Raw genomic sequence first — 24740 nt, 5'->3', positions numbered from 1 at the left:
GTCAAAGTCACTTAAAAACTTATTTAAGTTAATTGGGGGATGAAATTAATATTACAAAAAAAAAAAAAAAACTTTTCCAAAATACCCAACACACCCTATTCGTCAATTACCCATTTAATTAAAATATAAAAACAAATTTTAAAAAATCTTTGTCAACTATCTTGGAATAATTGACGAACATCTCCCCCTCTATATCCTCAACAGCTGTGGCAATAGCTTTACAACAGATTTGTCGCCTCGTCGTCGACGGCCGCTACAATTTCGAAAAATTCAACGTCGATGCTTCATTACTTTTTTCTTCATCGATATCTTTTTAAATCAGGTAAGATTTCGTCGTTTTTTTTCTAAATTTTTTTTAGGATTTGTGAATAAGAACTCGTTTGACTTAAATCTTCTACTTCAAAAGTTATGTTAATGGATTTTTGTTTCATGTTTATGAAAGAAAATGGAGAAACCCAAAAAATCTTAATTTTTGGGAAATCTTTACAGTCATTTGTTGAATATGAATATGTGATATGATGTGTTGTTGTCGTTCTCAGTAAAAACTCATTTTTTCCGTTGTTTTTGTTGAGCACAATGGTTGTTCAAATAGTGAAAAATAATTCTTTTGTTAAAAATTCTAAAACTTTGTTGCAACAGTTTATAACTCATATGTTAAAAGAAGGTTATTTGTTGCAACAGATGATTCATATGTTGGTACAAATATAGAGTTAAGTATTTTGATTTCTTTCAATAGTTGATCTATTTGTTGCCACATATGTCACTCATATGTTGCAACATATGATACATCTTCTAGAATTTTTTTTCACTTTTTGTATTTGTTAAATAAGCTGATACTCCTTATTTTTGAATCAATTATTAACCCTTATTTATTTGCCTTGTAAATAAAATGTCAGGAAGAGAAACAAATGTTCAATACAATGTGAAAAAAGCAGTACCGTCATGTCACACCCCGAGTCTATATCTTAAGCGTGTCCGACTCAGAAATCATTGTTGTTTTCCAAGCGAACCCTTGGTCTAGCAAACTACTTAGCGAAAGACTTAACTCACGGCAAAAAATAACTCAAATGAGCATGCAAAGAATGTAATTAATACTTCTCAAAATACTCTGAATAAATATAAAGATTGTTCAGAAACATAACTCTGAAAATAAGACTGACTGAACTCTAAACTCTGTTTGTGTCTATGAAGCCTCTAAACTAACTCTGAATAGGTACCGGGATAGGTCACGACTACCTCAAAACTAATAAGTAAATACTGAATAAACTAAAGAGTTCCTTCGAATGTAAGGAGATCTCACCAAAAGACGAAAAGGATTGATCTTTAAAGATACGCTTATTGAGGATCTCTAACACATATGTCTGCTTCATAAAATGATGCATCATTGAAAGACGTCAGTATATGGAATGTATGGTATGTAAAATAGCTGAAAGGAAACATACTCAAGAAAAAATAGACTGAATGAATACTAAAGTAACTCAACTCAATAAAACATTCAAAATAAGAATAAGACAATGCTTTATAAAATATAAATGAATAAATGTAACTCAGTATGAAATAATATTTTCTCTTTGAGGAGTTTCTCTAACTGATAACCATCAATATGATGCATCGTGATGATACAATAAATTATTCTCGTTGCCACAGTCGTCCAATACCTTGCCAGGATAAGGGACACAAACTCATCACATGGATCTAATAAAAGTATGTATCATGGACTGAAGTGGGGAATCGCCCGAACCAACGGCACGATCTTATCTTACGCTGGCTATGTAGTTTGTGGGGTTTGAGTTTTTCTAAACTCTTACTCAAATCGGTGTCCAATACTATTTCCAAAAATGTTTCATTATGCTTATCTACTCAAGTGAGTGTAAGTACTCAAAATAGTATCTCATTAGTCTCATTGGACTTACTCAATTTAACTCAACTCTTCTTAACTCATAACTTCTCTTTAATATAATTACACTTCTCAAACTCAGTATATGCATAGAATATAACTTTGAGATTCTCAATTTCAATCTCAAAATAAATGCATAACACTCTAACTCATTAAACTTGATAAGAATCATGCTCAAAATCAGTGAATGAAAGACTTCAAAATTCAAGAAATAAATTATGCTCAAAGCTCCTTTTTCGACTAAGATATGAATTTTAAATCATTCTTTAAACTCAAAATAATGCATGAAATAGTACAATGTCAATACTCACTAGGGTTTATGTGAGTGTAAACATGAACGACAATTCAAGAGCTCAAATCATGGAAATCATCACAATAGAATTAAATATAGAGAACTCAGTAAGGGATTTGATAACTAACTCAAAACTCAATTTAACGGGATTGAAACTCAAGCTCGAACTATTTAATTACGGAATTGAGATGTAGGGCACGTGGACGAACTCATTCCAATGCTATTAATAGCCTTACATACCTGGAAGATCATTATCTTAAGCAAAACTCGAAGAACTTGATTGAAACACTCAAATTCTAGCTTTTCTCTTCTCCAATTCTTGCTCTCAAAATATTGTGAAGTGTTAATGAGAGAAAAAACATCATGGGGTACTGATATGGGGCTTATTTTAATCTAAAAATGTTAGGATTTTGGTTTGAAAAAAATGGAAAAAGATGATTTTATCCCTCATTAAAAACTATTTTGGCCGTCTCTGAGCCATTTCTACGGTCCGTAGGGGCCCTCTCGTAGGAACTGAGGTTCAAAATTGGACCTCACTAAATTTTGTCATATTGGGTCTATAGACCCTTCTTACGGGTCATAGACCCTAAGATGAATCGTACAACATGTTTGTAGGATTGTTCTAAGGAAATTGGACTTGAGATCTATTAGGCTCTCATCTTGATGGTTCTAGTGGCTCGGACATAATAAGAGATTTACATGATGAGACTAGTCAAGGCCCAATGCAATCAGTCAAGATTAAGTTCAATTGACAAGTCCTTGACAATGTCGTGGCTAAGGCATGCAAGGTAAGTCATGGCTAAGGCATGACAAGGGCTGGGCAAGCTAAGGCATGCAAGGTAAGACGTGGCTAAGGCATGACAAGGCTGGGCAAGCTAAGGCAAGACAAGGCTTTGATCGTGGCTAAACAAGTGTGGGCTAAGTGGTGGACGAAAGGGTAAAAACTGAGGAGACTAGACTACAACAGCAAGCTGTGCACGACAGAACCTTAGACACAGTGCAGGCACACAGGCAGGCGCGAGTTTGGGCGGCCAAAGACTGATTTTGGTGCCATAATTGAAGGCTGCCCGCGTGTGCCTCGCACATGCGTGGGTAGTTGGGCGGTTTGGCAGTTTCTAGCTGTTTTGGCCTTTTGTCAGCATTTTAGATAAGCTTGTAAATTCGAATTTGAATATTGGCCTATCAGTTGGGGATGTCAACTGACTTTGCAGGCACATGACTGATATATGACTGGGTGTTGTGGCCTATTTAATGGCACAAGCAGACCAGTTACAAGCAGAGAGTCATTGGGTCAGAATTTTGTAAGGCTAATTTTGTGTGCCTCTTTGTGGCATGAGTTTAATACAAAGTTGGGACTTATTCTTGTACATGCTGGTTACGTTTTTATATTCGTAGGCATTGTCTAAGTGTGAAATGAAATTGAGGGAAAATAATAAAAGGGTTGAGTCTAAGTATTAGGCTGTCGAAGTGGGTTAGATCATTGTGAGTTGACTCCCTTACAACTGGTATCAGAGAAAAGGATTTCGACACTAACAATGGCTGGCGAAAATAGTTACAATGACTTATGGGAAAATGTTGCACAATTAGAGGCCATTCTAGGCATGACAACAAGCGATGAAGGCACGATTGATGTTCTGACACAAATTCAGGGCATCAATGCAGTGATCCAGACTTATCGTGGCAATGTTGATGGCCAGTTGGCCAAATTACAGGCTTTTCATTAGTCTGTGGGTACACAAATTGAGGACCTTAAGAAGGAAAATGAAGATCTGAAGACAGAGGTGACAGTCCTTCGTCTGGATATTGCAAATCTGCCCAGAGGATCGAAGAACATGCCAAGATCAAAGTTCCTGAACCCAAGTCGTTTGATGGTGTTCGTGGTGCCAAAGAATCGGAAAATTTCTTGTGGGATCTGGAGCACTACTTCGCTAGTGCTTGTGTCCCTACAAATGACAAGTTGACTATTGTAGTCCGTTACTTTCGTGGTGATGCTATTCTGTGGTGGCAGACAATGAATGCTAATGATGAGAGTGTAAACAGGCCCAAGGTTGATACGTGGGAGAAACTTAGGGATGCACTTTGTGAGAAATTCCTACAAGTAACTAATCTTGGGTTGCTAGGTACAAGATGAAACGTTTGAAACAAGTGGGATCCATTTTTAAGTATGTGAAAGAATTCATATTAATTTTGCTGGACATTCAAAACATGTCAGATGAAGATAAGTTGCATAACTTCATTTCTGGCATCCAGGGGTGGGCACAAAATTAATTGCACAGGAAGAAAGTCCAAGATATGCCAAGTGTAATTACTGCAATGGATGCCTTGATTGATTTATGGTCTAACAGTACCACTACTGACCAAACTCCTTCATCTAAGACTAAGAGGAATGAGAGGGGTAGTGATTGAAAGAAAGACAACCGAAGGCAAGAAGGAAATGACAAAGGAAAGGGAAAGATGGATGTTGCATCATCCAGTTAAAGAAATCCCACCGGTGAAAAGGTTTGTTGGACTTGTTAGAAACTAGGCCATTAAGCAAGGAATTGTCCTAAGCAAGGCAAAATAAATGCTCTACTGGTCGAAGAGGAGAAACAAACAAAGGGAGAGGGACAAGAAATTGTTGCTTATGTTAATCCTTTGCGTTTGCTAAACACTTTGTCTTGTGTTAGTAAAATGGACACTGCTGAAGATATTGCTGCTGATGTTGCCTACATAAATGCTACTAAAATGGTGGATGATTTATCAGACGCCTATGGGACTCTAATGTACATTGACATAAAGATCGGAGACAAGAGTGTGATTATGATGGTGGATATTATTGTGACTCATACTTTTGTTGCCTCGAAACTTATCAAAGAGTATGGTTTGAAGGTGTCTGACTGTGCAACAAGGATGAAGACAGTCAATTTTACCGCACAACCAGGCTATAACATGGCTCTTCACGTGCCTCTAACAATAGGGCACTAGTCTGGTGTGCATAATCTGGCTGTTGTAGCTCTTAATAATTTCAATTTGTTATTGGGAATTGACTGTATGAGGAAATTCAAAGTTATTCCTATTCCTTATTTAGATGTTCTGATGTTTATGGGTGAGAAGGACCCTTGATTCATGAAAGAAATTCACTGTTTTGACGAGGCAAGTAAGAAGAATACTGGAATTGTTTGCACTACTGTCTGCTATGGATTTTGAGATAGGCTTGAAGAAGGGTGAACCAGCTTATCTTGCTGCCTTGGTTGAAGTGAAGCCGGATATGCAGGTTAAAGTTCCAGATGCTATTGCTAAGTTGCTAGCTAAGTACAAGGATGTGATGCCTCCGGAACTGCCTAAAGAGATGCCTCTGAGGAGGGATATTGATCATAGGATTGAACTAATTCCTGGATCAGTGCCACCGCCACAACCTCCTTAACACATGTCCCCATTGGAGTTGACTGAACTTTGCAAGCAATTGTCTGAGTTGCTTGATACTGGAATGTTTTAGCCTTCGATGACTCCATTGAGTGTGCCTATCCTGTTCCAAAAGAAGAAAGATGACATTTTTAGGATGTGTGTTGATTACAGGGAATTGAACAAAGTGACTATGAAGAACAAGTATCCGGTGCCACTGATTCAAGTTTTGCTAGATAGTTTTCTAAGGCTAGTTATTTTTCTAAGTTAGATTTAAGGTCTGGCTATTGGCAAGTGCGTATTGCTAAGGGGGATGCCCTAAATACCACTTATGTCAGTAGATATGGTATCTATGAATTCCTTGTAATGCCATTTGGGCTGACTAATGCCTCGACTACTTTCTGCAACTTAATGAACAATGTACTTTATGAGTATCTTGATGACTTTGTAGTAGTCTACTTAGACGATATAGTCATATATAGTAGGACTCTAGAAGATCATCTGCTGCATTTGAGAAATGTGTTGCAACAACTTAGAGAATATCAACTCTATGTCAAGATGAAAAATGTGAGTTTGCTAGTCATGAAATAAAATTTCTAGGCCATTTGGTAAGTGAAAACCAAGTACGCATGGACCCTAAGAAAGTGCGGGCAATTGTAGAATGGCAAGCACCCAGTAGGGTTAAAGAACTGAGATCGTTTTTAGGACTTGCAAACTATTATAGGAAGTTTATAGTAGGCTATTCAAAGAAAGCTTCCCCATTGACGAATTTGCTAAAGAACAATGTGAAATGGGTTTGGTCAAAATCAAGCGAGAAGGCTTTTAATTCATTAAAAAAGGCCATTGCATCTGAACCAATATTACGGCTGCCTGACTTTGATCTTCCATTCGAGGTACATACTGATGCCTCTATTATGCTGTTGGTGGTGTGCTGGTGCAGGGTGAACATCCTGTTGTATTTGAAAGCCAAAAATTAAATCCTGCGGAGTAAATGTATTTTGCTCTTGAGAAGGAGATGGTGGCAGTACTCTATTGTCTTCTAATCTAGAGGGTTTATCTACTTGGGACGAAGTTTGTTGTCAAGATAGACAATGTGGCTAATACGTACTTCAAAACTCAACAGAAACTGAGTTCGGAGTAGGGTAGATTGCAGGAGATATTGGCCGAACATGACATTGTGTGGGTACATAAACCAGGCAAGCAAATTTAAGTGGCTGATGCACTAAGTTGCAAAGACGTATTTGCTGCTGTTTATACAATTACTAGACTTGAATCTGATTTTCTTGATAAGATCAAAATTAGTGTTGCATATGATACATTTTATGTTAAGTTGATGGATCAAGTGAAGGAGGGTATAATTAGACGGTATTGGATCGAGGACGATCTACTCTATTTCAAAGGAGGGAGAATCGTTGTTCCTTAAGGTGATGGACTGCGAAGAAAACTCCTAAAAGAGACACATGATACTGTTTATGCTGGGCATCCAAGTGTTGAAATAATGATGGCATTGCTGTCTCGAAATTATTTCTGGCCAAAGATGGAAGATGACATTAAGGCCTATGTAAAATCACGTCTAGTGTGTCAACCGAACAAGACAGAAAGAAGGAAAGAAGCTGTGTTACTTCAGCCTCTATCGAATTTCATTAGCAGATTTCTAACAGTGAATGACAAAGCATCAATCATGGTTGTGGTTGACAGGTTCTCAAAATATGGTATCTTTATTGCTGCCCCTACTTTTTGTTCTTCTGAAATAACTGCTGAGTTATTCTATAATAATGTTGTGAACAATTTTGGTGTTTCATTGGATATTGTGAGTGATCGTGATACTAGGTTTACTGGTCAATTTTGGACTGCTTTGTTTAAAATAATGGGTACTTATTTGAAGTTCTCAATGGCAAACCACCCACAAACTGATGGACAGACTGAAAGGATCAATCATATGCTTGAAGAATGTATTAGACACTATGTGACTGCAAGTTAGAGGAATTGGGTTGAGTTGCTGGACAGCGCACAGTTCTGCTACAACCTGCATAGGTCGTCAACAATAGAGAAGAGTCTGTTTGAGTTGGTATTGGGCATTCAACCTAACACACCACTAGAAGTTGCTAAGTCTAAATCACAAGGCAGTTGCCCTGCTTTTTACAGGTATGCGCTAGACAAGCAATAGTTGCTAGATGAGGCACAAGACAGCTTGAGGAAAGTAGAAAAACGAATGAAGAAATATGCTGACAAATATCGGCGTGCTTTGGAATTTCAGGTTAGGGATAAGGTGTTGCTAAAACTCTCCCCAAATCTGAAAGAAAATCAGTAGCAAGATGATTCATCGTAGACTGATTTCAAAATATGATGGACCTTTTGAAGTCATAGAGAAGGTGGGTGAAATTGCTTATCGGTTAAACTTTCCAGAAAGATTGAAAATTCACCCGACATTCCATGTGAGTTTTCTGAAGCCTCTTCATGAAGATGCTGAGGATCCAACAAGGTCAGCAACCAGACATGCTCCTCCTATTATAAGAAAGCAGTTTGAAGAACAACTTAAGAGGATTCTGGATCATAGGACTTTGGGTGAAAGCAAGAAGAATCGGCGAAGAGAATTTCTAGTTCAATGGAGAGAGAAGCCAGTAGGTGATGCTACATGGGAGAAAGGTTTATCATTGTGGCAATTTAACGACGAGAGAAAGACATACTTAGATTCTGCCTCATCGAGGACGATTAGCTCATCGGGTGGGGAAAGTTTGTTAGACGCTCAGCTTGATGGTTTGAATGGATCGGGCATGACTAGAGATTTACATGATGAGTCTAATTAAGGCCCAATGCAATCAGTCAAGATTAAGCTCAATTGGCAAGACTTTGACAATGCCGTGGCTAAAGCTTGCAAGGCAAGACGTGGCTAAGGCATGATAAGGGCTGGCCAAGCTACGGCAAGGCTAACGCATGCAAGGCAAAAAGTGGCTAAGGCATGACAAGGGCTGGACAAGCTAATGCAATGCAAGGCTATGATCGTGGCAAGGTCATGGCTAAACAAGTGTGGGCTAAGTGTTGGATGAAAGGGAAAAAGCTGAGGAAACTAGACCATAATGGCAAGTTGTGCGCGGCAGGACCTGGGCACAGTGCAGGCATGTAGGCAGGCGCGAGTTTGGGTGGCTAGAGACTTATTTTAGTGCCAAAATTGAAGGCTGCTCGCATATGCCTCGCACATGCGTGGGCAGTTGGGCGGTTGGGCAGTTTCTTGTCATTTTGGCCTTTGTCAACATTTTAGATAAGTTTGCAAATTCGAATTTGAATATTGTCCTATCAGTTGGAGATGTCAACTAACTTTGAAGGCACATGACTGGAATGTAACTAGGTCTTGTGGCCTATTTAATGGTACAGGCAGAGAGTCATTGGGTCAGAATATTGTAAGGTTGATTTTGTGTGCTTCTTTGTGGCATGAGTTTAATACAAAGTTGGGACTTGTTCCTGTACGTGCTGGTGTGTTTCTATATTCGTAGGCATTTTGTAAGTGTGAAATGAAATTGAGGGAAAATAAAAAAAGAGTTGAGTCTAAATGCTAGGCAATCGAAGTGGGTTAGATCATCGTGAGTTGACCCCCTTACAGGATCTACGAACCCTTTCTACGGACCGTACAATTTGCTATGGGTCGTAGACTATTTTTGTAGAGTCTAGGTATAATTTCCAGTAGCTATTGGAATAGTGTCATTATGTCTACAAGTCCCTTATACGGGTCGTAGACTTGGCTCGTATAATGGGTCTAACACTGTATCACGACCCAAAAACTGAGGTCATAATGGAACACATCCCGAACCCAATCTCGATGTGTAAGCCTCAAACTAAAACTCATATGAGATTCTCAAAGGGAAGTCATGCCACAATTTAAATGAAAAGAAAGATAGGAAAGAAATAATCCCAAAACCAGATGTCATAAGTATAAGAGCATCTAATACAATGTTTGAATATGTAAATACATATAAGTCTCCAAAAGGAACTAAAGAATGAGAAAAATAAAGATAGACTAGTGACGATCCGGATTTCGAGATCTCACCACTAATCTGGGGATATAAAGTCCGCTAGAGAATCAGTAGCCACACAGAATGCCCTGACTAGAATCTGCATAAAAAAAGACACAGAAGTAAGTGTGAGTACAATCCACATGTACTCAGTAAGTTTAACTGACTGAGTATAAGAAATTAATTAAATCTATGAAATAAATTAAGGAACATTTCCACTTGTATACAGAAAAGTCCCATTCCGGCTTCAGTGCCGCCAATTTATATAGAACGCACGATTAAAGTAAACACATAAGTACAGTTTGATATCACAATTAATCAGATAAGTCAACTATCACAAATATCAATGCAATATGATGATGTAATATTTTGACGGTATAGTGGAATCAAGGTTATTACATAACATGTCATATACCTTCCATACAAGTACCCATGGGGGACTCACAGTCCATATACTGAAAAACACAAATCTTAATAACTTGCCACCTAGCTCATGGTCAAGGATAAAAAAAGATGCCATATTTTCTATATCAAAAAGGATTGTCACAGTTCTCAACTTTCCAATATCAATGATGTAAATGAATGAGAATGTGTGCATCACAATACATATGTCATGAGTGTAATATTATACTCGACATGTGAAATAAGGTTCAAGTTCTCTAAACTCAGCATAAGCATAATATTCACCCTTAATAGATAGCAATAGGAAGAAATTTTACTAAAATAAGTGTTCACCTTCTTCCGGATACAATCCAATACCTAATTACGCTAAAAACCCCTAACTTAACCCCTCAGGCGGGTATTCAAGTCAAATAGTCTCCTCATCCCTCTATCACAATTAACTCATGAATTACATGTTCTCAATGCAGGTAAGAATAAGGCCTCCATATGGGCTACACCACACAGATAAGCCCCACACGGGCATCACAAATAATTACACAGTTTCAATCTACACTACAACTTCAACCCATAGTCTATAACATAAGATTGACTAATTACCCCACCCTAGTCTCAAAAAAGATAGTCAAACCTACCTCAATTGCCAAAACTACACTCGAACACTTTTATTGGACGAACAACCCTTGAATTCAACGCTCGAATTGAAAATACACTATCAAGAATGAAATATTCACAACATAAGGTGTCTAATGAAATCCATAATGATAAGTTTCAGAACTGGAGGTAAAATGGTCCAAAAATCGATGAATTTTGAAAAAGATCGAATCTGGAAATTTCTTTTAAAAAAAACGTTCTACTCATTGAGGAAAGTTTGTGGGTGAAAAATCCATAAATATTGACCAATAATCCAGTGAGAAATCGAAGAAAATCGAATTAGAAATTTGGGGAGAAACCCCCCCAAAACCTACCTTGAAATTATGGCTTTTGAATGATTTTTGAATGGAAACTTGATAGGAAAATGATTTAAAGATGATAATGATGCTTACCTACACAAGAATACTCAAGAAATCATCCCAAGGATCTCCTTTTCTAAGATCTAATCGACTAACAATGGAAGAAATGGAAAAAATAAGCCAAGTCCCAAAGTTACTATTTCAGGAAACCTGTTTACTCATCGCGATCGTGGGTCATTAACCCCAAACGTAGGGAAGGTGCCTTCAACGTGAAGCACTGACAAGACAACCTCGGCGATCTTGTGGTCTCCAGACGCGATCGCGAGGAACACGAAGTCAACTCTCTGTGAACGCGGGCCTGACCACCGCGATTGTGAAGAAGGAAATGAGATGTACCAGAAATAAAATTACAACAGCAAGCCAAGTCCAAAAATACTCTGGCTGGACCCTCAGAAATCATTTGGTGTCCGATAAAATAACCCGGATATTCTACTTCACTCAATTCGACATCCCGGACTCAATGGAATCGTCGAATTTTCAAAAAGAATTCGTTATGATGAAACTATCCTCCCGTACTCCATTTCGGCCTAAAATTCAACTTTTGACCTAAAATCTCAAAATGATAATTAAGGTTTCGAGACTCAAAGTCAATATTCTACCAGACTCGACACTCTGGATGCAACAAAATTGATAGAATTCTCAACCGATGCTTAGATCTCAAAATATTGACCAAAGTCAATTCAAACTCATTTAAAACTAAACTTTCCATCCTAGGACCTCAATTTCATGAAACAACTCCGAATTTAAAAAATGAAAGCACTCCTAGACTAATTTTCCCATTTCGAAGCTGATGGATCTGATAGAATTCCATATTGAGATCCGTAGCTTCGGTTGGTATTGAAGACTTTGGAGAAACATAAACCTTTAACACTTAAAAAATAGCACAATTCCCAACCAATTAAGAATTTATCAAAACCAACTACACAAACTGGTCAAATAACACTCGGAAAAACTAATGAGAGGGGGGGAATGGAAATATCTCAAGAATTTCCAAAAATGACCCTCAATATCATTACATACTGGGTTTGGATACCTGGTGTACCGATGTTTCCTATGATCCATAGAAACTTATAGGGTCGTAGAAGCCACTTGTAGAAGTGTCTCAACTCTCAAAAATTTCACTAAGTCCTGATGGGGTCTATGAATCCTCCCTACGACTCATAGAACATTCTACGGATCGTAGATGACACTCATATCCCAGTGGCCAGTGACTTTTTCTTAGATTTGTGGGATCCTCAACATTGATATAAGTTAGAATAGCTCGGGGTGTTACACGTCATCTTTTGTTGCTTCCTCTTCTAACAAATACTATTATGTCAATGCAAAGAATATTAGTAAAAACATGATGATTTATTAACCTTGTTAATGCATTGAGAGATACTATTAAGGAATTGACATCTAATATGGGTGTCTTTCCATCAAAAAAGATTTTAGCGCCATTAGAGTTTAGAAACTTGTCACGACCCAAGTTAGGCCCTAGGTGCGATACGACGATCGAAATCCAAGAAGCTCCAACCTAGCCTCTTAGCATATCAAAAGCATACATAAGGTAACTTGATAAACCATAAATAAGCAAAAGATCAAATGAGAAGTCCAAACATAATAGCATAACAAGAAAGGGATAAGATAACATAGCCTCGACATATACTTTCTCCAATAATGCCTCTAAGATTCTAAAATAAGCGGGGGCTAAGACATGTCCCTAGCTCACCCTCACTATAAGGAAATATATTTGAAATAAAAAGAAGTCATAAGTCTCACCCTCGATGAATGAGGAATCACTAAACACTAGGAAATAGATCTCGACCTAGCCATAGAGATGAGGAGAGGAATGGTTGTCCAACCTTACATTTTGATATAATGTAGGCAAAAGTATGCGTTAGTACATTTGAATGTACTAAGTATGTGGGCATGCCATGCAATATATATAAAACATGTAATAAAATAATAGAGTGATGTACATGCCATATATGGTAGGTAAAGACATGAGTAAAATCATAGATGATCAAAGCATTTGAAAGACATAAGTAAGATCATAAGAAGTACATTATAAAAGCATACATATGTGGGATAGAACCGTAACCGACAATAAGACCATGTGAGCTACAATATGAAATCTCAATGTCTACCCGTACATCGGGGAAAAGAGAACCCTACTTGCCAAGGTAGAAATCTACCCCACTAGGTGGGTCATGAACATGTGTTATATGTGGATCCACTAGTTAGGCCATAAAGGTAACCTATGGTGGCACATAGTTATGTGACTAAATACTTTATATAAGGACTCCGTAGGTCAATCCCCCTCCTCAAGCCTCATTCGGTGCTAAGTCACAATCCCATGAAATACATATAATGAAAATCATACTTAACATATATTTATAAGCTTGATCATCGAGTTCATAGTTCATGGGATAGCTCATTTTTATAACATATATGTAATGAGGGTAAAAGCCTTCCATCATCATAATCTTACTTTCATGAGAAATAGTATTAGGTTCCTAGGTCACCATTTAAGGATCCTAAGTCACCTGTTGTTATAAAATTGCATGTAAATCATACTTTGAAACATATATGTAATCATAATTCAAGTCATCATATCTTGTACATAATTTAATGTCAAAATCCTCAAATCATAAGTTTATAATCATAATTGAAATTAGCACCATATATGGGTCTTTGTAAATCAAGTTAAAATTATGCAATTGGGAGTGATTCATATATAATATAAGCATTTAAAACAAGTATAATCATAATTGAACTGACCCAATGCAAATTAAATAAAACCCTAGAATCAATGAACTTGAAATTGATTGAAAAAGAGGGAAATTTTGGGACTCCATGGATGGAAGAAATCCATGGATGATTACCTATCATACCTTGGTAATCAAGTCCCTATGAAAGCTTGGAAACCTTGAAAAACTCACTGAAACCCTAGCTTCTTCTTCCTTGATCTTGAGAGAATTTAAGGAGAGGAATTTGGGAGTTTTGGGTGATTATGAGAGAATGAGTGAAAGTAGGGGAAATATGAAGGGTATGAGTTTTTATAGGTCTTGAATATTACCCAAAATCCGTCTAGGTTAATTAAACCAAGAATGGAAAAGGACAATAATACCCCGTATTAAACTTGGTCGGAAGACCCTAAGAGTGGCCTTCTATGAGTCGTCATTTCCTCTACGGGTCGTAGACCCAATTTGTCGCATCAAACATAAATTTTTGACTCTAAAGTTTACCCTACGATTCCATTTATGACTCATAAACTCTTCTACGACTCGTCCTATTGAGTCGTAACAAAAGTACTGAGGCTTGTTATTTTACCAAACTCGGACACTGACCCTACAACCCACTCCTATGAGTCATAAAACTTTATACAATTCCTACACTAACTCGCCAACTCCCTTCCAAACTCGACCAATTTCCTAACCTCAATATCATTCCTACGAGTCACTCCTATGACCCGTTGGAGTTTCCACGACTCGTAGGTCAAGTCGTATCACCTGAGGCAGTTCACTTTCCCTGAAATTTTCCTTGTTTCAACTTTTAAACTTTCGGGGTCTTACAGAAGTTGAAAAAATATTTCCAGATCATTATCAAAAATAAAAATAAAAAGGGAAAAATATCAAGTCCTATCACTCCATTATCTGTTCTACCTTCGACAGATTTTGTCTCAAACTCAAAAGCAGGAGAAAAAGTCACTTCAGATGTACGACAATGCATTTGAATGTTATAATATTTCCGGCGAGGGTCCAACTCAAATAGTGTCATCATTCTCAAAATAGATAAATGAGGGTCTTTACAAGTAACATGCACAAAAGTAAGTCAGTCAACTATTTATTTCTCAACCCTTAAATAGTAATAATGTTCCTGATGTTCATTAATTATAGTTAATATTTGTACAATTACAAGAAAGACAAGAATGAGTACTATAAAGTTAATGCTCGAGTTTTGAATTCGAACAACTACATTTTATAGTTGCGCTTTCGAAGATGAAGGGCTGGCTCTACCTAATGTCCCAACCCACAAGAGTTGGAATGATGAGGTATAACCATGCCACTTATATTTTGAGAAATACCTACTAATGTATACGTACAAATAACATCCACACAACTGATACATAATTTATTCATGCATGTGTGCTATGTGTGGATGCCATTTTTTACTATCTGCAGTAGAAGTTGAAGCAACAGACTAATCCACAATATTGATACATCACTGCTAATTAATTTTTCAAAACATACATTGACAAGGACAGATTTGTTGCTAGTTATGAGGAGAAAGTTGTTAATATTATCAAAAAATTAGTATAGCCGTTAGACTGTGTAACGACCTGCTCTCATCGTTACAGGTAAGCCAATAGTTACTTCAGAAATTTTGAGCTTAGACCAGACTTAGATGTATTCTAAGTCAGGTGAGGTGTAAGTTGATCCAAAAATGGAGGGGGATAAAACCTCTAGTTTTATTGAGTTAGTGGATATGCAAGACGATACAGTTCCTGTAAGGCTTTACAAAATTGCATTCGGGTGAGTAAAACTCCCGAAATTGAACTTGGCATGAAAGGTATATTTTAAGGTGTCTTGGGATGAGGGTGTTTTGTACAATGGGAGACTTTGAGACTCTTTACGAGCTCTCTGTCTCCATCTATCCTTCCAAAGAGGGATTATTCCTACCATGGCGGGGCCATCAGAGTGGGATGGTTTCGCTGTGGTGGGAAAGAACATGACTTAAGTCGGGAAAAAAGTCTCTGAACGGTTATTTCATTCCCACTTCATTCTTAAGAGATCAAAAGTGACCTAGGGCAAATTCTTGTTGATTTCCTCAATAATTTGTGCCAAAGGTAAGTAATTACTACCTCAACTTGTAATTTGATTCCTAGAACCCATAGACTATGGTTGGTGATCATTGGGGGAGGGTTTTGGACTGACCCTAATGGTGAGAAATATACCTAGGATGGAGATTAGGATCAAGTGAGGCCTAAGAGGGTGATTATGTAATAATTCATGTAAATTAGACCCTAGTATTGATCCTTTGTATGTTATTATTGATTTTAGACCAAGAACAAGCTGAACAAACTTGGAAAGGAAAAACTCCTACACTTTAGAGTTTTCAAAGCTTGATTTCAAGGTAGTTGATAGCTTATTTCCTGTGTGATTCATGTACCTGTTAAATTACTCTGATGTATGCATATATCTATATGAATTGGGAAGAACAAAATGAACTATATGAAATGACTACTTACTGGCCTGGACTTGTGATGAACAATTCTTGGTAGATATATAAGTGTGATTATTCACTGTTATTTTGGCTGAATTTTATGTTGGATCGAGTGTCACGTTTTGATACATATTTGTATCGGGTGTCACATTTTAACACATATTTGTATTGAATGTCACATTCCGAAATGTATTTGGATCAGATGTCACGTTTCGAAATAAACCTTTGACTGGGTGTCCCGTTCTAACACATAATAAGTGTTTGTAGGTCCCATGAGAGGACCCTTATGTGAAATTGCATGATAAATTGAGGTTCTTGAAATGTCATCATGTTGGCACTGGTTATAAGATGTTGATGATTAAGTCTATTATATATATATATATATATATAGGGAGGGGGCGCTTACTGTGTTGTACTTGTTGATGTCTCACTTATTAGCTAGCCACGTGATCCTACCAGTACACTATTGATTTTATGTACTGATATTACACTTGCTCTTTCTTTGTTGTACTTACTTGTTCATGTCTCACTTATTAGCTAGTCGCGTGATCCTACTAGTACACTATTGATTTTATGTAATAATATTACACTTGCTCTTTCTTTGTTAAGTACAAGGCATATTCAGACGGTTGCTAAGAGAACTAGAATAGAAGATCGTTAGCTTCTTGCATTTAAGGGTGAGTCATTTCTTTCAGGTTGTCGTGGACTCTCCTTATTCTAGTCCTTCTCTTAGGACTTAGACTCTTAACACTGTTATTTTATGACTTGTTGAGGTTGCATCCCCTTTTATAGACGTGATGTTTTGCTAGAGTTTTGATATATTTGATTTTCAGTTCCTATGAGATAAATTTCGCATGTTTTAAGTTGATAACTAGATAGTTTTTGAGTTTTGGGGAACTCCACCTTTGTTTATTTACTATACCTGCTTCTGCATCTTTATGTTGTTTATATCTGTGAATGCTGTTAGTTGGGCTATAATAGTGGTTCTCCCACTTGAGGAGAGGGATAGTGTGGGTGTCAATCACAGTGGGTCAGGGTTGTGATAAAGTTGATATCAGAGTCCTATGTTTATTAATGTCATTATACCAAAAGGAGTCTAGTAGAGTCTTGTGGAACAGTACGGAGACGTTTGTACTTTTTTTCGAGAGACTATAAAACTTTAAGAAAAGTTCTCCAATCTTTCCCCTTGTGCTATAACTTGATTCCAATTGATATCTGGTGATCCAAAATGGTATCTAACCTCTATCACTCTCTTTTCCGCAGATGGTGAACACTCGCTACAATGTTGTCCAGCCCACATTTCCAATCCAACCAAATGAGGAACCAATCGTGAGAGGACGTGGACAAGGAAGAGGCAGGAGAAAGAGACGTAGTAGAGGTTGAGGGAGAGTAACACCCGCTAGTGGTGAGGCTCTGATAGAAGAAGTCCCTAGAGAGGAGGCCCCTCCCGCACCCCAGGATGAGTTGGAAGAGAACATGGAGGTGGAGGAAAAAGAGGTTGAATAGGTGAAGGACACCTAAGCTGGGGCTATTGGTCTTCTCTCTCTAGACCCTATATTAGCGTTGTAGATCATAGCCTTTCTGAGTAGGTTGGTTGGTACTGGAGCTATCCCACCATGCCCGCATCACCATCTCTTATTGCTCGACCATTTATTATTGCAGCTCTTTTAGTAGATGAGGTGGTAGGCATTGATTCCTTCTTCAGACTACTTATGGGCCTAGTTATAACCGATACTGAACATGACATGCTCACAAAGATTCTGAAACTTAAGCCTCCTGTCTTTCATGGATCTTAGAGTGAGGATGCATATGAGTTCATCCTTGACTACTATGCGAGGTTGCATAAGTTGGGGATAGTACACCAACACAGAGTGGAGTTTATGACTTTTCAGCTAAATGGTGAGGCCAATCACTGGTTGAGGGATTATGTAGAGTGTCCCTCACCAGTGTTACCCCTACGTACTTAGGTCCTGTTTCATGTCCTCTTCTCGGAGAAATATGTGTTGCGTACCTTGGGTCGCAAAAAGTACGAATTCATGGCATTGGAGCAAGGTAGTATGTTAGTGGCCGCCTATGAGGCCAAATTCCATGCATTATCCAGGTATGCTACTTAGCTGGTTACCACATAGAAGGAGAGAATCTGATTATTTGTGAAGGAGTTGAACCATGAGTTACAGGTTTTTTCAATGAGGTAATAGATTTTATGAAACAGGTAGAGGGAGTACAATAAGATGGGCAGGCCAAGGCTTTGGCTAAGAATCCCAAGAGTACAAGTAACTTTCAGGGATCCTATTCTAGAGGGTCAGGTAGGCCAATAATTGCAACCCATCCGATTTAGTCAGCACTGCCCATTTCTACTGACAACGTTTTAGGTACTCTACAACAACATCTGACCCAGAAAGGCTAAGGAGCTTCTTTTATGGTTGGTAGTAGGTCGTCCTTTAGATGCAACTATTTTAATTACAGAGAGCTGGGGCACATCAGGTGGGAGTGTCCCCACCCTCGCGGGACAGATTTAGCACCCGAGCAGGCCAGGGCAGTGGTACTTACGAGTGGAGGTGGAAGTGGTAGAGGACGTCTATAAGGTGGTAACAACAACAACATACCTAGTGAAATCCCATCAGTGGAGTCTGGGGAGGGTAGGGTGTACGAAGACCTTACCACTACCTCATGGAGGTAGAGAGGTTATTTTCGAAAGACCCTCGGCTCACAAGTCACAATTCCAAGTTCGAGAGAAAAATAATATATATAGCATAAAACAAAAATTAAAAAAATTAAAAAAGAATAAAAAGAATAATTAAAAAAATAAAACGCAATGCAAATTTTACAAGACAAGAACAATAACAATAGAAAAGTAATACGATAATCAAAGGCAATAACAACACAACTATAAAGGCACGCCTAGATCTATGACCACCCTAAACCGACACACGACAAGACACCATTCTATGCCTACTAGTCATCTACCCTAATCCGCGACCTCCACTCCTTTATATCTAAGGTCATGTCCTCGGAGATATAAAGTAGCACCATATCTTGTCTAATCACTTCTCTCTAATACTTTTTTGGTCTACCCCTACCCATCGTATAGCCCCCAAATCCAACCGCTCGCACCTCCTAACTGGAGCGTTGACACTTCTCCTCTACACATGTCTAAACCATCTCATTCTCGCTTTTCTTATCTTGTCTGCCACAGATGTCACTCCCACCTTCTCTTAAATAACCTTATTCCTGATTTTATCACTTCTAGTATGTTCACACATCCATCTCAACATCCTCATCTTTACAACATGCATCTTCTGAACATGAGAGTTCTTTACTGGCCAGCTAAGGTAATGGTAGTGTAGGTCAAGGAACAACGTATCTAGGTAGAAAGGTGGCCCGTCAAACAGACAGAGCTCAGTTTAATGCCTTTACGGGCAAGACCAAGGCTGAGGCATTTGATGTAGTAATCACAGGTAGTATTTTGTCTGTGACCGGATGGCTGCTATTTTATTTGATCCGGGATCTACTTATTCATATATTTTAGTAAGATAAGCCTTGGGTTTTGATATGATGTGTAATGTACTTGATGCCCACATCCATGTTTTTACCCTGTTAGATAGTCCGTTATAGTCACCCATGTTTATCATGCTTGTCCTATTATGTTCATGAGATTCCAAACTTGGGCAGACTTAGTGATTTTAGACATGACCAATTTTGATGTGATCTTAGGCATGACTTGGTTATCCCCCTATTATGTTGTTCTTAATTGTAATGCTAAGACTGTGACTCTAGAGATCCCGGGGAGGGAAAGGTTAGAGTGAGAAGGGGTATACAAGTCTAAGCCAGCTAAGGTCATACCCTTTCTGCAAGCTATAAAAATGGTGGGCAGGGTTGTTTAGCCTTTTTGGGCCATATTTTAAATGTTAATGTGGAGTCTCTCTCCATTGAGTCTATTCCAATAGTGTGTGAATTTCCAGATGTGTTCTCTATAGACTTGCATTGTATGCCTCCTAAGAGAGACATAGATTTCTATATTGACTTGGAGCCGGGCACTCGTCCAATTTTTATACCTCCTTACTGCATGGCTCCAACAGAGTTGCGAGAGCTTAAGACTCAAATCCAAGAACTTTTTGATAAGGGGTTCATCCGTCCTAGTGCTTGCTCTAAAATTATGGCTTGGAGTTGGCAGCAATAGTGTTTGCTCTAAAAATATGGAGACATTATCTCTATGGTGTCAAATGTGAGGTGTTTACTAATCACCATAGTTTGCAACATGTATTCATCCACAAAGATTTGAATTTGAGGTAGCGAAGGTGGGTGGAGTTGCTCAAGCATTATGATGTCACTAACCAGTATCATCCAGGCAAGGCTAATGTGGTGGCAGACGCATTAAGCTGGAAATTGGTTAGTATGGGCAGTCTAGCCTATTTGGAGCCTATGAGCAGCCCCTGGCTATAGAGATTTGGGGCTTAGAGGCCAAATTCATGAGGCTAGACATCTCATAAAAGGGTGGGGTGATGACTAATGTTGATCTAAAGCCCACATTTATTGAAGAAATGAAAGTCAAATGGTTTGAGTATGTGAACTTGATGGAGATTAGAGAAAACGTTTGATGGGCAAGGCCTAAAATGTAGCCGTTGATGCAGGTAAGGTGCCCAACTTTAGGGGAATGATTTATGTTTCCTGGGTAGATAATTTAATTTAGAAAGTGTTGTTCGAACCCCATAGTTTATAGTACTCTATCCATCTCGGAGTGACCAAGATGTATCAAGAATTAAAGCGTCTGTATTGGCGGTCGGGTATGAAGAAAGACATAGCTAGAATATGTAGCTAAGTGCTAGAATTCTCAGCAAGTGAAATAGGAGCATTAAAGACCTACATGTTTGCTTCAAAGAATGTCCATTCCTAAATGAATGTGGGAAAGGATAGCCATGGACTTTGTGGTAGGACTTTCCAATACTTTGGCGAAGTATGATTCTATTGGGTTGTTGTTGATAAACTGACAAAGTCAACCCACTTCATCCTGATTAGAGTAGATTATAATACACAATGATTGGCAAAATATATGTGAAGGAAATAGTAAGGCTGCACGGGGTGCCTCTTTCTATCATTTCAGACTATGGTATGCACTTTACCTCTAAATTTTGGGAAAAGTTGCATGAAAAGTTAGGCACTCAACTCACTTTCAGCACAACCTTTCATCTACAGACAGATTGGTAGTCAGAGAGGACTATCCAAGTATTGGAAGATATGTTGAGAGCATGTATGATCGACTTTGGAGGACATTGGGATAGGTTCTTGCCCTTGTAGGAGTTCTCTTACAACAATAGTTACCACTTCAGCATTGAGATGTCACCATTTGAAGCCCTTTATGAAAGGGGATGTAGGTCTCCCATAGGGTAGTTTGAGTCTGGAGAAGTAGAGCCCTTGGGGGTTGACTTAGTAAGAAATACCCAAGATAAGGTAAGGAGCATCCAAGCTAAGCTTCTAGCAGCTCAAAGTCGCCAAAAAAAGTATGCTGACCGTAAGGTAAGGGACATGACATTCTAAGCTAGTGAGCAAGTGCTTCTAAAAGTGTTACCTATTAAAGGGGTAATGAGATTTGGTATGAAGGTCAAGCTCAGTCCTCACTATATTTTTTTCCTTTAGAGATTCTTGATCGTGTAGGGCTAGTGGCTTACAAATTGGCTTTACCACCTAGCTTTTCTTAGGTACATCCTGTGTTTCATGTGTCCATGCTGAAGAAGTACCATGGAGATGGAGATTACATCGTTAAATGGACTCAATTTTGTCAGACAAGGATCTTCAGTATGAAGAAGAGCCAGTGGCAATCTTGGATCGTGATGTACGAAAGCTGAGGACCAAATAAATTAAGTCTGTGTAAGTTCAATAGAAGCATCGTTCGGTAGAGGAAGCTATTTGGAAAAATGAAAAAGACATGTGAGACAAGTATCCCCAACTGTTCGTCAAATCAGGTATTACTCTGTCTCTATCTTAGCCCTATTTTTACCTAGTTGGTCACTCGGGGATGAGTGATGCGTAGATTGGTATCTATTTTAATGACCAACTCCGGTCGTTATGGGTAAGCTAATAGGGAAGGAATCCGGGCCAGAAAACTTTAGGTAGTGACTTCAAAAATTTTGAGCCTAGGCCAAAATTGCACGTATTTTGAGTCAAGTTTAAGGTGATCCAGAAATGGATGGGGGATGGAACCTCTAGTTTTATTGAGTTAATGGATAGCTAAGCTGATACGTATCTTGTACGATTTTATGGAATCGTATTCGGGTGAGTAAAACTCCCAAAATTGAACTTGGCGTGAAAGGTATATTTTAAGGCATCTTAGGATGAGGGTGTGTTGTAAAATAGGAGACTTTGAGACTTTTTACGAGCTTTCTATCTCCTCCTATCCTGCTCTGACGAGACAGATCATGACTTAAGTCTGGAAAATAAATTCCAGAATGGTTTATTTCATTCCCACTTCATTCTTAAGAGATCAGAAATGACCTAGGGAATTTTTTTATTGATTTCCACCATAATTTGTTCCAAAGGTAAGTAATTACTCCCTCAACTTGTAATTTGATTCCTAGAACCCATAGACTATGGTTGGTGATCATTGGAGGAGGGTTTTGGACCGACCCTAATGGTGGGAAATATCCCTAAGATGGAGGTTAGGATTGAGTGAGGCCTAAGAGGGGAATTATATTATAATTCATGTAAATTAGGCCCTTGTATTGATCCTTTGTATGTTATTATTGATTTTAGACTAAGAACAAGCTAAACAAACTCGAAAAGGAAAAACTCCTGCACTTTAGAGTTGTCAAAGCATGATTTTGAGGTAGGCCATGGTTTGTTTTCCCGTATGTGATTCATGTACCATTAAATTACTTTGTTGTATCGATATGTGTATATGAATAGGACAGAACAAAATGAACTATATGAAATGACTACTTACTGGCATTGACTTGTGATGAACGGTTCTTAGTAGATATATAAGTGTAACTATTCATTGTGATTTTGGCTGAATTATATGTTGGATCGGGTGTCACGTTCTGACACATACTTGAATCGAGTGTCATATTCCGATACATATTTAGATCGAATGTCACATTTCGACACAAACTTTGGACCGATCGTTCTGACATATAATAAGTGCTTATAGGTCTCATGAGAGAACCCTTATGTTAAATTGTATCATAATTGAGATTCATGAACTGTGATCATGTTGGCACTGGTTATAAGATGTTGATAATTAAGTCTACTATATATATATATATGTGTGTGCGCGCGCGCGCACGCATGCATGTCTCGCTTACTAGCTAACCGCATGAACTTATCAGTACACTGTTAATTTTTTATACTGATACTACACTTGCTTTATCTTTATTTAGTGCATAGCTTATTCAGACGACTGCTGAGAGACCTAAAATAGAGGATCGTTAGCTCCTTGAGTTCAAGGGTGAGCCATTTCTTTTAGGCTTTCGTGGACTCTCCTTATTCTAGTCCTTCTTTCCGGACTTAGACTCTTAACACTATTATTTTATGACTTGTTGTGGTTGCATCCCCCTTCCTAGACAATGTATTTTTTTAGAGTTTTGGTACATTCGACTTTCGGTTCCTAGGAGATAAATTTCGTATGTTTTAAGTTGATAACTAGATATTTTCTGAGTTTGTGGGAATTCAGCCTTTGTTTATTTATTAAACATGTTTCTACATCTTTTAGTTGTTTATATCTGCGAATGCTTTTATTTGGGCTGTAATAATGATTCTCCCACTGAAGGGGGTTAGTGTAGGTCTAATCACAGCAGTTCAGGATCGTGATAGACTGCCTTGACACTTGATAAATAAGGTGTAAGTCTCGATAAATTATGATGGGGAGTTTTATTGAGTCATAACGATTGTTGTATTGAAGGATCGGTGTACAAAGGTGTATGATCCTATGTCCTCATTGAGAAACAAAAAAATTTCTAGTGAAATGCAAATGTTAGCTATAATGTTGCCAAGGTATCTTCAATACAGTGATTCTTTTGAGCAAAAAGATCGAATCGACTGGTCAGTGATTGAATCTTATAAGGGCAGGAACGAATCCCACTCATTTGAAGTTGAATATGTTGCTGGCATAGCCCAACAAGCAAGTGATAGTATGTACTATCATATTCTTTTTTTTTTTTTAATTCATTTACAATGTAATGTAATGTTATTAGGTTTTTAATGGATGATACACCATGATGCAGGGATTGTGGATTTTCTGGGATTGACTACGAGTACCATCTTCTTGGATTGTTGCTAAATCCCTTCGCATGAGATATGCTTCATTTTTATGAAATTATGGAGTTATAATGGATCAGAATGGTTATATTAGTGACAATGAAGACCCACAGAGGCTGCCTAGACCTAAACCCATCTTTATACCTCTAGATGAAAATGTTATGATTACCATTGAGTAGATGTAGATCTGTTGGTTATGGTTATGTCTAATTTTGGAGTTACCTTTTTATTGATAAGTTGTAAAAAAAAAGGCGACTGCTTATATATTAATGTATTTAATATTACATTCTAAA

The 24740-nt window shown here is 38.0% G+C and overlaps 1 long non-coding RNA gene across 2 annotated transcripts; it reads left to right on the top strand.

Annotated features, from left to right (window-relative positions):
• LOC129887542 (uncharacterized) lies at positions 1-24740 on the top strand. 2 transcript variants are annotated; one of them, XR_008766426.1, is made up of 4 exons: positions 1-322; positions 16807-16874; positions 17461-24320; positions 24414-24740. It is a non-coding gene; the product is annotated as an uncharacterized LOC129887542 (long non-coding RNA). The 2 variants fall into 2 exon arrangements; XR_008766427.1 differs by lacking the exon at positions 16807-16874.

The sequence above is a fragment of the Solanum dulcamara genome, chromosome 4 (assembly GCF_947179165.1).
Source record: "Solanum dulcamara chromosome 4, daSolDulc1.2, whole genome shotgun sequence".
NCBI classification, from domain to species: Eukaryota; Viridiplantae; Streptophyta; class Magnoliopsida; order Solanales; family Solanaceae; genus Solanum; species Solanum dulcamara.
This window is presented reverse-complemented; position numbering and strand designations above follow the sequence as displayed.